The sequence below is a fragment of the Dendropsophus ebraccatus genome, chromosome 11 (genome assembly GCF_027789765.1).
Source record: "Dendropsophus ebraccatus isolate aDenEbr1 chromosome 11, aDenEbr1.pat, whole genome shotgun sequence".
Classification (NCBI taxonomy): Eukaryota; Metazoa; Chordata; class Amphibia; order Anura; family Hylidae; genus Dendropsophus; species Dendropsophus ebraccatus.
This window is the reverse complement of record NC_091464.1, coordinates 88,788,412-88,810,626: the sequence shown is the minus strand read 5'-3', so window position 1 is coordinate 88,810,626 and position 22,215 is coordinate 88,788,412. Positions and strand designations below refer to the sequence as shown.

Sequence of the window (22,215 nt, the reverse complement as noted above, 5' to 3'; positions counted from 1 at the left end):
GTAGTCGTGTGATGTAGTGATATATTAGTAGTGTACTTCTGCTTTTGTTGTGGACAGGGATTCTTTATGGTAACAGCGGTAAAGCTCTCTACCACATGATGATGTCATCGCTGTTTCATTACATAGGTTCGGGGGAGGCCTGGATGCTTTTCTGGAAAAATATAATATTACAGGTAATGGGTTTTAGATTGCTGATGATAGGACGTTGTCTGGCATCCAGGTGTAGAGCAGCATTGATACCAAATGGTGCAGGACTGTGAGGGACATATTGGCCGGGCAGGTTTTGTGACCATTTTTGGCTTCAATAACTGTGGACCAAACAATCTCTCCCGTCCTCCATATACACAGCACAGTCCAGCACAGTAAACCGTTCCTGTGTCCTCTGTGTAAGGGTGGGTTCACACCACGCAATTCTCGCGAATAAACTCTGCGGAATTCCGTTGGCTGTCCGCGCGCCTTCCTGCCGACTCCGTAGACACCATTCTATGGGCCGGCGTATTCCGCTATCCACTGAAAGAAGTGACATGTCAGTTCTTTCGGCGGATAGCGGAATACAACGGGCCATAGAATGGTGTCTATGGAGCCGTCAGAAAGGCGCGTGGCCGTGCGCGTGGACAGCCGACGGAAGAATTCCGTAGTGTGAACCCACCCTGAAGGGGTAAGCTGTTGCCAGACTGCTCTGGTGGCGGCTTATCTGTCCAACAACAAAGGGGTTGGGCAGTGATTTTTCCTTCACACCTGGCTCCAATCTCCACCAACATCTTCTGTTGGTGGAGTGTCGGGAGAGCCCCATACACTGTATACTTATATTGATGCTCATAAACAGAAGTACAAGGTGTATGGAGGCCACAATTAGTGAGACACTATACTTCATGGAAGATGATTTAGCACCAAGTTCTCCGTTTCCTCTCAGGTTCCTTAGTCACAGGACTCTCAGGACCCTCGGCATTCTTGTAAATGACTGAACAAGGATGGAGAAGGAGAGAGAGCAGATGGCGGGAAGGATATTAGACCTCACCCTAGAGATCATCTACTGGATAACTGGAGAGGTGAGAGTCTCACATGACGTCACTTGTATCTCTAGTAGTAAAGCAGGTAAATAACTGGAGGGGAAGGATTGTTAGGATACTATTACACGGAACGATAATCGGCCGAATCGGCCCGATTCAGACGATTATCGTTGTCATCGGCTGATCGTTGATATAAGTTTAGACCTATAATAGTCGGGCGCCGACCGTGCACCGCTACGTGTAATAGCGGTGCGCGGCCGACGCTGACGATTAGCAAAGAAGAATACATACCTAATCCATGGTCCAGGGTTCCTCTTCCTCAGAGCTTCTTACCGGGTCCCGTGCGCTCCGGCCTGTTAGCAGAGACAACCTGCTGTGAAGCTGAAGTGCGCGGACCCGGGGAGAAGTTAAGAAGAAGAGGAACCCTGGACCATGGATTAGGTATGTATACAGTTTAAACAAAGGCTGCAAGGACATCGGTAACGATGTCCCTGCAGCCCTTGTTTAACGATTATCGGGCCGTGTAATAGGCCAAGTAAACGAGCAACGATCTAGCAGATCGCTGCTCGTTTACAGGTATTATCGGGCCCCCATTCGCCCGTGTAATACCACCCTTAGACTCTCTGTAGTGATCAGTGTCTCCATACACAGAATTACACAGTAGTGAAGAAGGGGTCTGGTGAGTGTGTGGCGCCCCCTGGTGTCAGGTCAGGAGGCTGGAGCAGCAGCCAGAGCCCCATCACCGAGCCTCCACCTCAGTCACTGATACATGAGCAGAAGATCCTAGAACTGACCTCCAGGATGACTGAGCTCCTGACTAGAGAGGTGAGCAATGCTGCTGGGAATGCTGGGACATTATACAATAACACCAAGGGGTGAGGGGTCTGGAGGATAATTGTATCATTGTCTGTGTCAGGTTCCTATAAGGTGTCAGGATGTCACTGTCTATTTCTCCATGGAGGAGTGGGAGTATATAGAAGGACACAAGGATCTGTACAAGGATGTCATGGTGGAGGATCAGCGGCCCCTCACATCACCAGGTAAGAGGAGAGGAAACACTGGGGTTATGGATCTCCTGGATCCCCCATCATCTGATCATCACATATATACAGTGTATTCAGTCCCTGTGATTATTTCCTATAGATGGATCCAGTAGTAGAAATCCACCAGAGAGATGTCCCCGTCCTCTATATCCCCAGGAGTGTAAGGAGGAGGAGGAAGAGGAAGAGATCCCACTGGATTACCAGGTACATGAAGTTGAGATTTCTGTAAATCCTCTAAAAGAGTTTTAAAAGGGGTTGTCCAGCAAAAATCTTTTTCTTTCAAATCAACTGATATTAGAAAGTTATATAGATTTGTAATTTACTTCCATTCTCAAGTCTTCCAGTACTTATCAGCTGCTGTATGTCCTGCAGGAAGTGGTGTATGCTTTCCAGTGTGACACAGTGCTCTCTGCTGCCACCTCTGTCCATGTCAGGAACTGTCCAGAGCAGGGGAGGTTTCTATGGGGATTTGCTACTGCTCTGGACAGTTCCTGACATGGACAGAGGTGGCAGCAGAGAGCACTGTGTCACACTGGAGAGAATACACCACTTCCTGCAGGACATACAGCAGCTGATAAGTACTGGTTGACTTGAGAATGGAAGTAAATTACAAATCTATATAACTTTCTGACACCGGTTGATTTGAAAGAAAAAGATTTTCGCCAGAGTACCACTTTAATAAGGACCGGGCTAATTTTCGTTTTTGCGTTTTCGTTTTTTCCTCCTTGTGTATAAAAGACCATAGCACTTGCATTTTTACACCTACGGACCCACATGAGCCCTTATTTTTTGCGTCACTAATTGTATTTTGCAATGACAGGCTGAATTTTTGCATAAAATATGCTGTGAAACCAGAAAAAAATTATATGCGCGGTGAAAACTGACTTGTTATATATGTTCCTCAAGTCGGTACGATTAAAACGATGTGCAATTTGTATAACTTTTATATTAATTGATGGCTCGTAAAAAATTAAAACCTTTTACAGAAAATAAACGTTCCTTAAAACCGCTCCATTCCCAGGCTTATAGCGCTTTTATCCTTTGGTCTATGGGGCTGTGTGAGGTGTCATTTTTTGCGCCATGATGTGTTCTTTCTATCGGTACCTTGATTGCACATATGCGACTTTTTGATTGCTTTTTTAACAATTTTTCTGGATTTGATGCGACCAAAAATGCGCAATTTTGCACTTTGGAATTTTTTTGCGCTTACGCCATTTACCGTAAGGGATCATGAATAAAATAAATTAATATTTCGGGCAATTACGCACGCAGCGCTACCAAACATGTTTTGTTTGTTTATTTATTTATTTTTATTTATAAAATGGGAAAAGGGGGGGGTATTTGGACTTTTATTCGGGGAGGGGGTTATTTATTATTAACAATACTTTATTCTTTTTTCTTATACAGTAATTAGAAGCCCCCTGGGGGAGTCCTATATACACAGCACTGATCCTCCTGGGGGACTTCTATATACACAGCACCTATCCCCCTGGGGGAGTCCTATATACACAGCACTGATCCCCCTGGGGGACTCCTATATACACGGCACTGATCCCCCTGGGGGTCTACTATATACACGGCACTGATCCCCCTGGGGGTCTACTATATACACGGCACTGATCCCCCTGGGGGTCTACTATATACACGGCACTGATCCCCCTGGGGGTCTACTATATACACAGCAATGATCCATCAGATCGGTGCTCTATTATAATGGTCTGCAGCAGACCATCTACATAGATTGCCGAGCCGGGATCATGGTCATTCGGACACTGAGCCCCGGCCGGCTCATTAGAACGGATCTCCCCTCCGCGATCGCATCACAGGGGGGGAGATCCCCCACTAGACACCAGGGACAGGGGCCACATACAGTATTCAAATGCAGCTGTCAGCTGAATAGCTAATTAGCCGGCCGCAGCGGCTAATACCTGCGGTCCCTGGCTGCACATAGCAATCGGAGACCGCGGGCTGCAGAGAGGGCTCACGCCGGGAGCCCTCTCTGCTTCCCCTTAACGGCTGCATGACGTGTATACCCGTCTTGCGTCGTTAAGGGGTTAAAGAGAATAGGTAAAAGCTCAGAAGTGATTTTGCAAATTATCTCTTTAAAAAGTACAAGAGCAAAAGTTTGATGAAAGGCTTCTTTACAGTAAAAGCTGTGATGTTGGTGAATAATGTTGGTGAGCACAGCTGTCTACTGCAGGATTGGCTCCCATCATTACATGTGACATAATAACAGACACATTGCTGCTGATGTCTATCGCTCCATCCAGTGTTGGTCTGGTCGACACTTGAGGAGATCCTTATTATTTTGCATTGAATTGGTTGATGCCTTCTGGGGGCGGGGGGGGGGGGGGGGGGGGGGTTAAATTCACATGTATATTAAATAAACTAAGGATGCCCTATGCTTTTTCTTTAGGTTCCTGCTGTGGGCCCCATGCAGGAAAGTTATGGAGGAACGACAAGTGGTCACGAGGAGCTCACATCAGTGTCGGAGAATGGTAAGAACCTTCCAGAAATGTTGTCTTCTGCTAAACTGCAGAACCTTTACTCTTTACCTATAGCAGTTTCTTTTCTCTGGATCCTAAAATGAGTTCCCAGCACTCAAATACTTCCAGGACTTATGGTAGGACAGAAGAAGGAGACCAGTCAGCAGTCACACAAGGAATTCCTACAAGCACATATCAACAAACAAATAGTGAGATGGCAGGAGCTAATGGGAGTAGTAGTTCTGCGGGATGTCTCACAGGGTACATAAGGCCAGTGACAGTTCTCTGGCAAATAATCTTAGTAGAATAGTGGAGGAGGATAAGAAAAAGGCCAATCATACAAAAGTATGCATATAGGGGGAGATTTATCACACTGGTGTAAAGTGAAACTGGCTCAGTTGCCCCTAGCAACCAATCAGACTCCACCTTTCATTCCTCACAGACTCTTTGGAACATGAAAGGTGGAATCTGATTGGTTGCTAGGGGCAACTGAGCCAGTTTCACTTTACACCAGTTTGATAAGTCTCCCCCATAGTTTGATTTGCTTATAGGCTGCTAAAAATGCAAATTCTATCATGGACAATGGCTCTACTAAATTTCTCACTAGTTTTGATAATGTATTCAGTCCCTGTGATTATTTCCTATAGATGGATCCAGTAGTAAAAATCCACCAGATAGATGTCCCCGTCCTCTATATCCCCAGGAGTGTAAGGAGGAGGAAGAGGAGGAAGATATCCCACTGGATTACCAGGTACATGAAGATGATGTTACTGCGAATCCTCTGTAGATTGATGTAATGAAGCTTCCTGCTGTATAGAGTCAGTGCTTCATAATCTTACTGGTAATCTTACAACCAGGGTTATAAACCATACGGAGAAGCAACAAAGTACAAAGAAGCCTAGAAAAATATAAGCAACTAAATCTATTTAGCTGTGAGAAGAGATGTGTAATGAAGGACATGATGAAATTGTAAAAATAGTAAAAATAAATTAATGGAGAAGTCCATGTTCGGAGCCGAGGAGGAGGTGGCTGAACATAACAACATATATATACTTACCTCCCCAGCTCCAGCAATAGGGTCTGCTGTCCTCCTCTCTGGTCCCCAGTGGCTTCCTGGTCTGAGTGGGGAGCTGGGTTGTGATGTGTCAGATCCGCTTAGCCAGTCAGCGGGCGTAGCGGGTCCTGCTCAGACCAGGAAGCTGCCAGGATTGGAGCAGAGGACAGCGGACCCCAGCGCTGGAGCCAGGGAGGTAAGTACATGTTAGGTTCAGCCACCTCCTCTCAGGCTGTTTTGGAAAAAAAAAAGTCTAACCCGGACTACTTCTTTAAAATACATTGTCAGCAGTAGACATGAGCGAATATTGAGCACGAGCACTAAACAATTATTGTTTGATAATCGGCCAAGTACGGCCGATAATCATCTGGTGTAATAGTACCTTAAAGGGGTAGTGCGGCACTAAACTTTAATTCACAAAATAACACACATTACAAAGTTATACAACTTTGTAATGTGTTATGTATGTGAATGGCCCCCTTCCCTGTGTTTCCCCCCACCCACGCTAGACCCGGAAGTGTGGTGCATTATACTTACCGCAGTCGCGTCGACACCCGGCCGCCAGTTATGGCATAACTGTGCTCAGCCAATCGCAGCTGACGCGGCAGAGGGGGGCCGGCATGAGGGACAGCTGGAGTGGTTCGGCCGGCCTCCCGAAGATGAGGACATTGTCACAAGATGGCGGCCGGGTGTCGTCACGAATGCGGTAAGTATAATGCACCACACTTCCGGGTCTAGCGTCGGTGGGGGGAAACACGGGGAAGGGGCCATTCACATACATAACACACATTACAAAGTTGTATATTGTAAAGTTGTGTTATTTTGTGAATAAATGTTTAGCGCTGCACTACCCCTTTAAGGAAAAAAGTGATTGTGCACTGGCTGAAAAGAAAAAGGGTCAATCTCCAGTGGTGATGAAAGGCTTCTTTACAGTAAAAGCTGTGATGTTGGTGAATAATGTTAGTGAGCGCAGCTGTCCCCTTCCGGATCGGCTCCCGTCATGTGACGAGATAACGTGCGTAATATAGTCATCTGATTATTGATCCCGTCTGATTCTTTTCGGGCCGATCGGTTCTTGCCTTCTAGGAAGACTTTGATCTCCACTAGTTATAGGTTCCTTCTTGTTTCTTCAAGGTCTTTAATATGGCACCCTTGCAGGAAAGTTATGACGGATTGATGAATGGACTCGGAAACGCCATATCACTGTCACAGAACGGTGAGAGCCTTTAGATTGAATTTTAAAAATTTATTGAAAAATATTATAAAATTTTGGTTTTGTTACAATACATTTTTTGTTTCTTTTTCCAGGTGAAGATGGGATAAGAAGATCCCCTGGACGATACCTTTTCCCGCATTATTATGACCGAGAAGATAATCAATCACTGTTCGTTGAAAACATGGCCGGACTTGGTAAAATGTTTCCAATTTCTGAACATGGGAATCATTTTAAAGATAATTCTCACCTGTCCCTTCACAAGAGAATTCACATGTACGAAGGTCCGCTAATATGCTTAGAATGTGGGAAATCTTTCACTCACAAATCAGGTCTTTTGATACATCAGAGAATTCACACAGGGGAGAAGCCATTTCCTTGCATGGAATGTGGGAAATCTTTTACTAGGAAATCACATCTTGTTGGACATCAGAGAATTCACACGGGAGAGAAGCCATTTCCTTGTTCGGAATGCGGGAGATGTTTTGTAAAGAAATCAAATCTTGTGGAACACCTAAAAACTCACACAGGAGAGAAGCCATTTTCATGTTCTGAATGTGGGAGATGTTTTACTCAGAAAGCAGACCTTATTAAACATCAAAGAACTCACACAGGAGAGAAGCCATTCTCTTGTCCAGAATGTGGGAAATGTTTTACTCAGAAGTCAAGTCTTGTCAAACATCAGAGAAACCACAAAAGAGAGCATCCATTTTCCTGCTTGGAGTGTGGGAAGTGGTTTAAGATCGAACAACACCTTGAGAGACATCAACGATTTCACACGGAGGAGAAACCATTTTCATGTTCAACATGTGGGAAATGTTTTAGTTTAAAATCACGTCTTTTTAAACATGAGAGAAGTCACACAGGGGAGAAGCCATTTTCATGTGCTCAATGTTTAAAGTGCTTTGTTCGGAAATCAAATCTTGTGCAACACCTAAAAACTCATACAGGGGAGAAACCATTTTCATGTACAGAGTGTGAGAAATGTTTCAAGCATAAATCAAGTCTTATGGAACATCTTAGAAGTCACACAAAGCCATAATTCATAATTGGGATGTGGGAAATAAAGCCAAATCAGATCTTTTTAAGGGTGCCTTCACACCTACCGACTCGCAGCGTTAATAACGCTGCGAGTCGGCTAAGTCCTGGCAGATCACTGTCATTACATACATGCAGCGGTCTGAACGACTGCTGCGTGTTTGTAAATCTGCCGGCCGCTTAACCCCTTCTGATGCCAGCCGCCTACCGCTCTGTATACATACCTCCTCGCTCCACGGGGTCCCGGCGTCCTGCTCTCGCGCCCGGCCAATCAGTGTGTTGCCCTGCCGCAGCCACTGATTGGCCGGGCAGGAGAGCAGGACGCTGGGACCCCGTGGAGCGAGGACAGGTAATGTATGCAGAGCGGGAGGCGGGCGGCATCAGAAGGGGTTAAGCGGCCGGCAGATTTACATACACGCAGCAGTCGTTAAGACTACTGCATATATGTAATGACAGTGATCTGCCAGGACCTATCTGACTCGCAGCGTTATTAACGCTGCGAGTCGGTAGATGTGAAGGCACTCTGACAGTGATAGAATTCACATGGGGATTCGTGTTCATGTTACAAATGTTGTCGTCAGAAATCAAGCCTTGTCGTCATCCTCATTGGAGAAGTCACAAAGGGAAAGAGCAGTGTACAGAAAATGCTTGAGCCAGGAACCTGGTCTTGTGGAACATCAGAGAACTCATTAAAGGGGTTATTCAGCGCTACAAAAACATGGCCACTTTCTTCCAGAGACAGCTCTGTTTGGATGCAGGTTCTGTGACTCAGTTTCATTAAAGTAAATGCAGCTTAATTGCAAACCACACCTGAACTGGAGACAAGAGCGGTGCTGTCTCCGGAAGAAAGAGGCCATGTTTTTGTATCGCTGGATAAACCCCTTTAAGCTCACTAGAAAACGCACAGCTACTTTCTTGAAAACACAGCGCCACCCCTGTGCCTGGAAGAAAGCGGCCATGTTTTTGTATCTCTGGAGAAAAACCTTTAAGCTCACTAGAAAAAGCACAGCTACTTTCTTGGAAACACAGCGCCACCCCTGTGCCTGGAAGAAAGCGGCCATGTTTTTCTAAGCCTGGATAATCCCTTTAAGGAGATAAGCTCTTTTATTGCTCAAAAATTCTGAAAGTATAGATTGGATGCTGGGGGCAGCATCAACCACAGCTCAGCTTTCATTTTACCGGAGCTGTGATTGGCCGCGGGTTACACCAGCTTCTATTTTATACATGTTGATAAATATGGGAAATTAAAGGGGTTATCCAGTGCTACAAAAACATGGCCACTTTTCCCCTCTCTTGTCTCCAGTTCAGGTGTAATTTGCAATTAAGCTCCATTTACTTCAATGGAACAGAGTTTGAAACCCCACCCAATCTGGAGACGAGAGGGGGGGGGGAAAGTGGCCATGTTTTTGTAGCGCTGGATAACCCCTTTAAGTTTGTTCCGGTTTGGACTAAATTCTCCTATGTGAGATTCATCTATGAAGACTTGTCCTTCATGTATATCTCATTAAATTGCTTTAAAGGGTTTGTCTCATGATAATATCCCTAGGATAAGGGGCTATCTAATCATGGGTGGTCTGATCGCTGAGACACACACACTCTCGGGGGGTCCCAGCCCAGTCTCCAGTCCTCGGGGATAACTGATTCATAGGATAACCTCTCTATTAGACAATATTTGGGATGTTTTTGTTGCTTGTGCTATTCTTTTTGTATGATAAGTTGTCAGATTTTATATTTATACTCCTCTTATGTGTGACTGTGCTGGACATATGTGTTTTGTTGAAAAAGGTCAATAAAATGTTTTATGAAAAATTACTATTTAATATGATTTATTACAGTATCATTATTATCCATGAGCAAAGTGTAAAATGGTTAAAGGGGAACTCCGGTGAAAACCATTTTATTTCAAATCAGTTGGTTTCAGAAAGTTATATAGATTTGTAATTTTACTTCTATTTAAAAATCTCCAATCTTCCAGTACCTATCAGCTGCTGTATATCCTGCAGGAAGTGGTGTATTTTCTCCAGTCTAATACAGTGCTCTCTGCTGCCACTTCTGTCTACTGTGACTCAACCCCACAGTGGAAACGATTGAGAGGATTGGCACTCATTTAACCCGCCTACACACGGCTTGATTATTGTGCAGCAAGGGCTATGTATATGTGTGTATATATATATATATATATATATATATATATATATATATATATATATATATATATACACACATATAGATCGATAGATATGTATAGTGTTGGCAATGTCTGTGCAGCCCGCGCTTTTTATATGAAAAATAATAGTTTTCTTACCTATTCTCCCCCAGTGTCCTGTTGCCTTTCGCCTGTGTTCCCCGCTCACCGCTGAAATTTCTGCCCCCGTCTCTTCAGTGACAGACTGTTCAATCGCAGACCGAGACGGGACAGAGCGGCAGCCACTGATTGGCCAAGCAGCCATTTTACCCCAGTGCCCATAGCAACAGGCGGTGCAGCATCTGTCCCATAGGCTGCAATTCTGAGGGCTGATTGTCCAGCTGTTTCTCTAGGACTTAAAGGGGTAGTGCGGTGTTTTTCTTTTTCTGCTTAATAAACACACATTACGTTATATAACTTTGTAATGTGTGTTAATAAGCTTTAGCCAATGAAAACGCTGCCCTGTGCACCAGCAGCCTTTTCTCTCCCATTCATTGGACCCGGACCTGGAAGTGAGGACGGCGGCCCTAGATGGCGGGGACGCGGCCGGTGGGAAATTCGAACAGCGATCGTCACAAGTGGGATGGTAAGTATATTTCTGTGTATGTCAATGTTTTTTGGGGGGGGGGGGCACTATACCTTTAGGACCACATAATAGTGTTTCCTTTCTCTTACATGCTTTCCTTAGTCCAGTCACCTCATACACAAAGCTTAAAGGGAATCTGTCACTAGGTTTATACTTTCTTAAAGGAGAAGTCTGACACTGGGCCAAAAAAAAAATTTTGGGCTGGGGGAACATTAAAAAAAACAAATCATGTTACTTGTCCCGCTGCTGTGCCACATCCTGCTCCAGCTGTTTCACAACCTAGGTGACAGAGGCCCCACTAAGCCAGTCAGTGACTGGGACAGGACACCGCTGCAGTCACTGAAGGGCTGAGCAGGTTAATCCCACCTGTCTGTAACATTGAACTTGGGTCGTAACGTTCCTGGAACCCAGGAGAAGATGCCGTCCGGTGGGGTTGGAGAGCTCTGTGATGCGGCACAATGCAGGCTCAGCGAGCAGTAAACATATTGGCTTTATTATCTCCCCCCCCCTCAGTGATTTTTTTGCCCTGCGAAGGAATTCTCCTTTAAACGAGAGCAGCATAAACTAGTGATATAAATGCTGAACAGGTCAGTGTATTACTTACATCATTCTGTTCACCCGTTCTCCTAATATGCAGGAGAATAGGATTCTTACCACACCCCCTCCCCCCAGCTGCTGATTGACAGCTGACTGCCTAATTGCAGCATGGATAGATAACTGCCAGTCAGTAGCTGGTGGGGGGAGTTTTCTGCTTTTCATGAATATCCTGGACTACTGGGCTCATGTACCCAATGGAGAAGACTACTTAGGGCCACATGTATCATCTGGCGAACGGATGATTTTCGGCGGAAAGTGCCGATTTGCGCATTTTTTATATGCAAATGGCCAATCTGCGAATAAAATATTCGCAAATCGGCACTTTCCGCCGAGTACGCCAGGGGGCGGAAAGGGGGCGTCTAGTGGGCGGAACGGAGGGAGATTTACCATCTGTTCCGCCCAAATATACGCTGAAAACCTACTCCAGTCCTCAGCTGGCGTAGGTTTTCGGCGGTGCGCACCGGCGCGCACGGGATTTATGTAGAGGCAGTCCGCCTCTACATAAATCTCCGGAGCTGCGGGGGCATTTTTAGGTACGGCGTAAAAAACGTCGGACTTAATAAATGCCCCTCTTAGTGTCCATGTTATTCAGGAGGAGATCTCTGGATCAGCTGCGGTAATGGGAAGTCAGAATGATCTGTATCATTATATGCTGCTCTATAGACAGCCATATTACATTGAGGGGAGCTGTCTGTCAGCACACAGGGACCAGGGGGTGACGCTGCAGAATTATACCGTATAGGACCACGATGCAGCATCAGTATACTATGGTGTGAACACAGCAGCAACAGGTCATTCCTTTGTTGTTGATCTCATCCTTTCTGCCAACAAAAATTTTTCAGTGTAAACAATCGTCGTTCGGTCATTTGCGCAGTGCACGGGAATCCCTCCAGCAGGCAGCCCCATGTAACAAGCCTGGCTCCCCTCCAGCAGGCAGCCCCATGTAACAAGCCTGGCTCCCCCTCCAGCAGGCAGCCCCATGTAACAAGCCTGGCTCCCCTCCAGCAGGCAGCCCCATGTAACAAGCCTGGCTCCCCTCCAGCAGGCAGCCCCATGTAACAAGCCTGGCTCCCCTCCAGCAGGCAGTCCCATGTAACAAGCCTGGCTCCCCTCCAGCAGGCAGCCCCATGTAACAAGCCTGGCTCCCCTCCAGCAGGCAGCCCCATGTAACAGGCCTGGCTCCCCTCCAGCAGGCAGCCCCATGTAACAAGCCTGGCTCCCCCCCAGCACACAGCCCCATGTAACAAGCCTGGCTCCCCCTCCAGCAGGCAGCCCCATGTAACAAGCCTGGCTCCCCTCCAGCAGGCAGCCCCATGTAACAAGCCTGGCTCCCCTCCAGCAGGCAGCCCCATGTAACAAGCCTGGCTCCCCCCCCCAGCAGGCAGCCCCATGTAACAAGCCTGGCTCCCCCTCCAGCAGGCAGCCCCATGTAACAAGCCTGGCTCCCCCCCCCAGCAGGCAGCCCCATGTAACAAGCCTGGCTCCCCCTCCAGCAGGCAGCCCCATGTAACAAGCCTGGCTCCCCTCCAGCAGGCAGCCCCATGTAACAAGCCTGGCTCCCCCTCCAGCAGGCAGTCCCATGTAACAAGCCTGGCTCCCCTCCAGCAGGCAGCCCCATGTAACAAGCCTGGCTCCCCTCCAGCAGGCAGTCCCATGTAACAAGCCTGGCTCCCCTCCAGCACACAGCCCCATGTCTATACTGCTGCCTCCTCTGTATACATATGTAGATGAGCACGTGGCTGCTGCTTCCTGTTATGCTCCTGGCCCCGCCCCTTCCTGTGACGTCATAGCTACCAGGAGCATGGGAGGGGGCGGGCAGTGTATGGAGAGGATCCTGGACCCCAGTATAGGAGAGGTGAGTGACGTCACAGCTCTGCTGTATACAGGGCGGCTGATATATATACACACGGCTGGGGATGGTGTTATAGCTGCTGATGGAACTTTACACCGATTAGATTTGTGCTTTTTTCTGTCTTTTTCTATCATGGTGTTTTGTGCTTATCCTGAGTATTACTGCGGATGCTGGAGAGGGTTTTCTGCTCGATTCAAGGATTTCGCGATTTATTAATTGGCTGGAAATCAATTCTGCTGTTACAATTTACACGGTTGTCTGTCCGCAGTAATAACACGTCCGTGTTGTCTGTCCGCAGTAATAACACGTCCGTGTTGTCTGTCCGCAGTAATAACACATCACCATTAGGTATTACCGTCACATGTCCGTGCTGTCTGTCCGCAGTAATAACACATCACCATTAGGTATTACTGTAACACGTCCGTGTTGTCTGTCCGCAGTAATAACACATCACCATTAGGTATTACTGTAACACGTCCGTGTTGTCTGTCCGCAGTAATAACACGTCCGTGTTGTCTGTCCGCAGTAATAACACATCACCATTAGGTATTACTGTCACATGTCCGTGCTGTCTGTCCGCAGTAATAACACATCACCATTAGGTATTACCGTCACACGTCCGTGCTGTCTGTCCGCAGTAATAACACATCACCATTAGGTATTACTGTCACATGTCCGTGCTGTCTGTCCGCAGAAATAACACATCACCATTATGTTATTACCGTAACACGCCGTGCTGTCTGTCCGCAGTAATAACACATCACCAGTAGGTATTACCGTCACACGTCCGTGTTGTCTCTCCGCAGTAATAACACATCACCATTAGGTATTACTGTCACACGTCCGTGTTGTCTGTCCACAGTAATAACACATCACCATTAGGTTATTACCGTCACATGTCCGTGCTGTCCGCAGTAATAACACATCACCATTAGGTATTACCGTCACACGTCCGTGCTGTCTGTCCGCAGTAATAACACATAACCATTAGGTATTACCGTCACACGTCCGTGCTGTCTGTCCGCAGTAATAACACATAACCATTAGGTATTACCGTCACACGTCCGTGCTGTCTGTCCGCAGTAATAACACATCACCATTAGGTTATTACCGTCACATGTCCGTGCTGTCTGTCCGCAGTAATAACACATCACCATTAGGCTATTACTGCCACACATTCGTATTCTCTGTCCACAATTGCAGATAAATGCCCATTCGTCTCTATGGCCCCGTACAGACTGGGTGGCTATGTACAGTATGTGTGACTGTATAAACACATCTGCTGTTTAACCTTTTCCATATTGTAGAAAAGCTCTGCAGATTTCTCTTTCAGGATCCTGGGAAAGCTGGGTAATAACCATGTGGAGACACACTGCTTATTATTGGGCTGCTGAGGGGTGCGGTTCACAGGATCATAAACAACTCAATACCCTGTTTCCCCTGAATTGCTAATTATAAGGCCCTGAAAGTAAGACCTAGAAAAGCTGAAGCCGCCATAGCACAGGCTCTGTGCCCGATGTGCTGTACAAGTGTGCTGTGGTGAGCTCCCCCTGGTGGCCGGAAGCTACCATACCGTACACTGTCCCTGCTGTGCTGTGGTGAGCTCCCCCTGGTGGCCGGAAGCTGCCATACAGTACACTGTCCCTGCTGTGCTGTACAAGTGTGCTGTGGTGACCTCCCCCTGGTGGCCAGAAGCTGCCATACCGTACACTGTCCCTGCTGTGCTGTACAAGTGTGCTGTGGTGAGCCACCCTGGTGGCTGGAAGCTGCCATACCGTACACTGTCCCTGCTGTGCTGTACAAGTGTGCTGTGGTGAGCTCCCCCTGGTGGCCCGAAGCTGCTGTACCGTAAACTGTCCCTGCTGTGCTGTACAAATGTGCTGTGGTGAGCTCCCCCTGGTGGCTGGAAGCCGCTTTATGAAGGAGCAGACGCTTTATGAAGCAGCAGCCTCTTTATATCCGTCTCACTAAATTAGCAGTGGATGGAAATATAATGGAGCCCTATGGAACTTCCAGTACAGCGATTACCATAACCTCCATAGGGCTCCATGTCTTCTTTCTTACAATCGGTGGGGGGTCTCAGCACCGGGACCCAGACCAATACAAACCTCTGACATGTCGCTATCTGTGTGATGTGCTGACTGCAGGTTCATAGCAGCGCGGAGTATAGAGAGACACAAATACCCCCAGAGGTGCAGGGAAGCCTCCATACAAATGAACTTCTAATACACGAGGGGCATATTGGAGGGGCAGGGTTCTGACTAGTATACGCTGCTGTCAGTAATTCTTTATAGAGATACTACACTTTATTTAGGATGATTTTGCTCTAAATCCTCCTTGTTTTCTCTTAGGCTTCGTAGGTTCAGGACTCTCACAGCTAAAGACGATGGTCCATTACATCAGTGACCCCAGAAGGATGGAGAAGGAGAGAGAGCAGATGGCGGGAAGGATATTAGACCTCACCCTAGAGATCATCTACTGGATAACTGGAGAGGTGAGAGTCTCACATGACGTCACTTGTATCTCTAGTAATAAAGCAGGTAAATGACGGGAGGGGAAGGATTGTTAGACTCTCTGTAGTGATCAGTGTCTCCATACACAGAATTACACAGTAGTGAAGAAGGGGTCTGGTGAGTGTGTGGAGCCCCCTGGTGTCAGGTCAGGAGGCTGGAGCAGCAGCCAGAGCCCCATCACCGAGCCTCCACCTCATTCTCTGATACATGAGCAGAAGATCCTAGAACTGACCTCCAGGATGACTGAGCTCCTGACTAGAGAGGTGAGCAATGCTGCTGGGAATGCTGGGACATTATACAATAACACCAAGGGGTGAGGGGTCTGGAGGATAATTGTATCATTGTCTGTGTCAGGTTCCTATAAGGTGTCAGGATGTCACCGTGTATTTCTCCATGGAGGAGTGGGAGTATATAGAGGGACACAAGGATCTGTACAAGGATGTCATGGTGGAGGATCAGCGGCCCCTCACATCACCAGGTAAGAGGAGAGGAAACACTGGGGTTATGGATCTCCTGGATCCCCCATCATCTGATCATCACATATATACAATGTATTCAGTCCCTGTGATTATTTCCTATAGATGGATCCAGTAGTAGAAATCCACCAGAGAGATGTCCCTGTCCTCTATATCCCCAGGAGTGTAAGGAGGAGGAGGAGGAGGATATCCCACTGGATTACCAGGTACATGAACGGTGGGGTAGTTATAGGGGTCACAGGAAGTATGCTGCAACCAGGCTCATAAATCAGGGGGACCTGGAGACCCCCCTCATCTCTTGACAGTTGATTACTTATGCCTGACCTGCTAAAATTCTGTTCCAATGTTCAGCAGTATATGGAGGTCTGTGCAGCAGCACTGACAGGAGCAGGGGTGTCAGGCATGTAATTTATTTCTATAAAAAAAAAATCTCCAGTCTCCAGTACCTATCAGCTGCTGGATGTCCTGCAGGAAGTGGTGTATTCTTTCCAGTCTGACACAGTGCTCTCTGCTGCCACCTCTGTCCATGTCAGGAACTGTCCAGAGCAGCAGCAAATCCTCATAGAAAACCTCTCCTGCTCTTCTGACTGGAAAGAATACACCACTTCCTGCAGGACACACTGCAGCTGATAAGTACTGGAAGACTGGAGATTTTTTTAATAGAAGTAAATTACACATCTCCTTTAAGCACAGAGTGGCAAACGCTGTGTCCAGATGTTAGCAGAGAGTCAATAGGGAAATATGAAATGCCATTTTTCTTTTCTTCCTCAGGGAGCCTTCCCACACACCGGATCCACAGCGGATTTCACACTGCGAATTTGCAGCAAAATCCGCTGCGGATTTAGTGTCTGTTCATCTCTATGAGAATATATACTCGCATATATGTAATTTAACCTCCCGGCGGCCGGAGCATTAATCACCTTCTCCCCGCTCCGGCTTGCTTCAGGAGTTCCCGACGTCTGCTCGTCCCGCTCAGCCAATCAGCTCACTGCTGAGCGGGACGTCCAGCCAGGATCCCCCGGAGCAGGGAGCAGGTTATGTATACTCCGGCCGGCGGGGGGTTAACTTACATACTCACAGCGGGATGTCAATCCCGCTTCGATAATGTATTCTCATAGGGATGAACAGGCACTATATCCGCAGCGGATGCGGTACGTGTGAAGGAACCCTCAAAAAATAGTGTCGTGTATCCTCCCTAAGACTTCTATAGCAGTATAAATGCTAAACAAATGTCATTTCTGTAGGTATATTGTTGTTTTTTTCTGCTGGCAATTTTTTGGCTTTTTTTTTAAGTTTTGTCTGAGGGATTTTTTGAGCTTTGTAGTTTTAGGGTACGTTCACACATACTGTATCAGCAGAAAATTTTATGCAGCGAAATCTGAAATTGTCATCCCTCAGCGTGTAAGTCAGCGCCCTTAGCCCCCACGGCCCGCATTCAAATGCTACCGGGTCCCCACTCCGAGTTGCTTCGGGGCTCCTGGCGTCTCCCTGCGATCAGTCAATCAGTGCGCTACCCTGCCGCAGCGTACTGATTGGCTGAGCAGGATGTCCAGACGCCGAGAGCCCAGAAGCAACCCGGAGCGGGGACCCAGTAATGTGTGTATTGGGGCCGTGGGGGTCAAGGGCGCTGACTTTGACATACTCACAGTGATATGATAATCCCGCTGCGAGTATGTCATTCCATTAAAGTGAATGGGCAGGTATCCGCAGCGCATACGGTAAGTGTTAACGTACCCTTAATGAAGGTTCTTCTTTTTTTTTTACAGGTCCTTAAAGTAGGATACCTACAGGGAAGTTATGAAGGGACAGAGAGTGACCTTGAGAACCCCATAATAGTGATCGGTAAGAGGCCTGCAAACATCTTGGCCCAGATTTATCAAAGGGTGTAAATTATCCACTGGTGTAAACTGCCCACAGCAACCAATCACAGCTCAGCTCCCACAGCAACCAATCACAGCTCAGCTCCCACAGCAACCAATCAGAGCTCAGCTCCCACAGCAACCAATCAGAGCTCAGCTCCCACAGCAACCAATCAGAGCTCAGCTTTCATTTTACCAATCACAGCTCAGCTTTCATTTTACCAGAGCTGTGATTGTTTTCTTGTGGGTAGATTACACCAGTGTATATTTTGCACCCTTTAATAAATCGCCCCCTATGTGTTATACAATGTCCTTATAAATTGCAGATATTGGGGGAGATTGATCAAACATGGTGTAAAGTGAAACTGGCTCAGTTGCCCCTAGCAACCAATCAGATTCCACCTTTCATTCCTCACAGACTCTTTGGAAAATGAAAAGTGGAATCTGATTGGTTGCTAGGGGCAACTGGGCCAGTTTCACTTTACACCATGTTTGATAAGTCTCCCCCTGAGTTTCTATATGGTTCCATGATCCCTGAATGACACAGAATTTTTTTTTTTTTTACTTTCAATAATTTTTATTTAGAGACAAAAATATATAACAATAAAATAGTTAAAATTAGGGAGTGGCACAAAATACATACAGATCCGAAGGGATACAATGGCGATTCATAAACTTTTCCATTAATCAGTATTCAATACACCCACATACAAATAACATTGTTTGCTATCAATTTTTTAGCAAATCCTACCAGTCTAACCAGACATATTCCAGGATTCATATCAAGAATTATGTTGCAGGTTTACTGATATACGCCACCCTTATTTAATATGAGATCTGCCCCAATACATTTTTTAACCTAAACTATATACACCTACCAAGTAGGGATGGTCCAAACCTGCCGAGGTTCGGGTTCGTCCAGTTTTCCAGGCGGTCCTCCCGCTGGATCCGCCCGTTCCACGGAGTGGGCAGACAGCGGGAATCATTACCAAGGGTTCGGGTTTGTACGAACCCGAACCAAGCTCGGTTCGGACCATCCCTACTACTAAGCCATCCCGGATCTATTCAATAAATCTACCCCCCCCCCCCCCCATCCTACAAGGCTGTCGCTGCAGAGGGAAAGGAAAGAAAAAAAGGAGATGATTAATCACTTTGCCTCCATCTTCCCCACAGTTTTTGGTAGTTCTTCTTGCCTTTATTTGTCTGAGAATAATAAATTTTCTCGTAGAAATGGATTTTATTAATAACCGCTAACCATTCATTTAACCTCGGTCTGTCCTCTGAAATCCAATGCCTCATTATTACTACACGAGCAGCCATCAACACCTTTAGAGTTATACAATGGTGAGAAATAAGTTCTAGAGGGCATCCCATAACTCTACACGCCGACGTGTACGGAACCTCCACCCCTAGTCTCGCTTTAATACAATCTACCACTTCCCCCCAAAACAGTTGACTTTCCCTACATTCCCATAACAAGTGGATATTATTTGCCTCCTCCATTCCGCATTTAGGGCAACCAGAAGAGTCTCTTTTCCCTATCTTGTAGAGGAAAGCTGGGGAATAATGTAACCAGTGTAAAATCTTAAACGGGACTAGTCGATGTTCCACATTAATTGTACTAGTTTTACCATTTTCCATCATATTAGCCCATTCCTGATCTGTAAGTGGAGCCAAACTCCTATCCCATCTGTGTTTAAAATTTTGGTGAATATTAGTGCCTATTTTCAAAATAACCCGATACATCATTCCCACCTCCCCACGTTTATCACCCTTCATTCCTTCCATATAATCAAAAAGTGCATGCTCCTGTATGTCAAAAATTTCTTGATTCGGAGTGGACCGAACCGTGTGAGCTAATTTCATATAGTGAAAAAACTGTCGCTCCTGTAAAAAAAAAAAAAAAGAGCTACAAATTGTGGAAAAACTATCCAATTTACCTAGTGTGAATATTTGTGTAATTTCCCTAATGTTATATCTAACCCACAACTCCCAGTCATCTAATTTGTGTAATTCCCCCAAATTCCTATTAGCCCACAGTGGAGTGTATCTTGTGCTATTAAAGAGTCACTGTCGTATTTTTTTTTTTTGCAGAAATCAATAGTCCAGGCGATTTTAAGAAACTTTGTAATTGGGTTTATTAGCCAAATCTGCCATTATCTGCATGTAAAAAGCCTTTTCCCAGGTCCCCCCCTCCTTCCTCTTTTTCATCCACTCTGAAAAATCTGAAAATTGTGACTTGTTGCAGGAGACGTCCCCTGTCTGTTCTAGGGAGAGGGGAGGGGGGAGGAGGAAGGAGGGAGTTAGCCGGCAGCAGAAAGCAGATAACAGAGGATTACAGGCACGGAGCTGGGTGACAGCTGTAATCCGAGCTCAGACAGGTCACTGGTGACTGTCACAGGAGATATCCCGTGAGGGATTTGTAGATTAACTCTTTGTTGTCCTGTTTTGGTCTTTTCTTTAGCTCTCTCCATAGGAGAACAATGAAGACAGGGGGGAGAGCTTCAAACTGCTTTTTCATGATAAAAATGCATTTTTCGGATAATAAACCCAATTACAAAGTTTCTTAAAATCGCCTGGACTATTGATTTCTGCAAAAAAAAAATTCACGACAGTGACACTTTAACTATATTACAAAGTTTTTTAATCTTCTTCCAGACCTTCCCCCATAGGCTATAAAAGGAAATGTTACCAGCTATTACCCTATCCGCCACTAAAGCACTGATAAGGTTTCCATAAAAATTTCCCTCCTTGTCACCTCTAAACGACACTAAATTTACCTACAAATCTATAAAACTGATTTGTGGATCTCCTGGATCCCCCATCATCTGATCATCACATATATACAATGTATTCAGTCCCTGTGATTATTTCCTATAGATGGATCCAGTAGTAGAAATGCACCAGAGAGATGTCCCCGTCCTCTATATCCCCAGGAGTGTAAGGAGGAAGAGGAGGAGGAGGAAGAGATCCCACTGGATTACCAGGTAGAGGAAGCTGATGTTTCTGTAAATCTAACAAATGAATAAAAAATATATAATTTTGTTTTTATTTTTTTTCCTCAGGTTCATAATGAAGTTTCATTTCAGGAAAGTTATGGAGGAACAACAGGTGGACTGGAAAAGTCCATATCAATGTCGGAGAATGGTGAGAGCCTTTTATATACATTGTGTTGTATTCTGGCCTTATTTGTTACATACTGAGATTACTTTAAACTAGACAGAGCCTTTCATGTAGAAAGTCACGCTTTAAAGGGGTATTCCAGTGAAATTTTCTTTCAAATCAACTGGTGTCAGAGATTTGTAATTTATTTCTATTAAAATCTCCAGTATTCCAGTACTTATCAGCTGCTGCATGTCATAGACATAGAGATGCAGGACATACAACAGCTGATAAGTACTGGAAGACTTAAGATTTTTCAATAGAAGTAAATTACAAATCTCTGGCACTTTCTGACACCAGTTGATTTGAAAGATTACATTATTCGCTGGAGTTGCCCCCCTTTAAAGTTCTTTAAAGGGGGTATTAGGAGCATCCAAAAACAACTCTTTAGGGGGTCATACACTGTGATGTTGATCTAGTGTGACCAACCAGCTCCCAAGCAAATTAGATTAAAAAATATATAAAAGTATAAAACATTGGATAACAATGCGTTAACGTGTACCAGGTAGGATGGGCCACTTCTGAATCAGCGGTGAGATTGTTTGCTAATCCAGAAGTTCAGGGTTTCCATAAATATGGAGATACAGTTTCTCTTTTGGATCCAGTGTGGGTTGGGCGCTTCATAGTGTCATTTTGTATCCATATCCAAGGAGACCCAAATTACCGAATTAGCAGGCGATCTCGCATCTGATCCAAAAGTGGCCCATCACAACAGGTACGCTAAGTTTATTCTGCCTTAAATGAGGGCAGCATAAACTAGTGACAGAAATACTGAACAGATCGGTGTATTACTTACATCATTCTGTTCGGCCGTTCTCCTAATATGCAGGAGAATAGGATTCTTGCCCCCCCCCCCCCCCCTCCAGCTGCTGATTGACAGGTGAGTGCCTATACACAGCATGGATAGATAACTGCCAATCAGCAGCTGGTAGGCAGAGTTTTTTGCTTCTCATGAATATCCAGGACTACTGAGCTCATGCACATAATGGGGAGGACTACTGATTGTCCATGTTATTAAGGAGGATATCTCTGGATCAGCTGCACAGAACAATGTAAGTGATACATCATTCTGTTCAGCTTTGCTGTCACTATTTTATGCCACCATAAACCTGCTGACAGAGTCTCTGTAAGAGCAGAGAAT

General features: G+C 45.9%; 1 pseudogene; it reads left to right on the top strand.

Moving 5' to 3' along the window:
• Positions 1–22,215, top strand: part of LOC138767434 (zinc finger protein 420-like) — a 30,160-nt pseudogene that overhangs the window by 5,622 nt on the left and 2,323 nt on the right.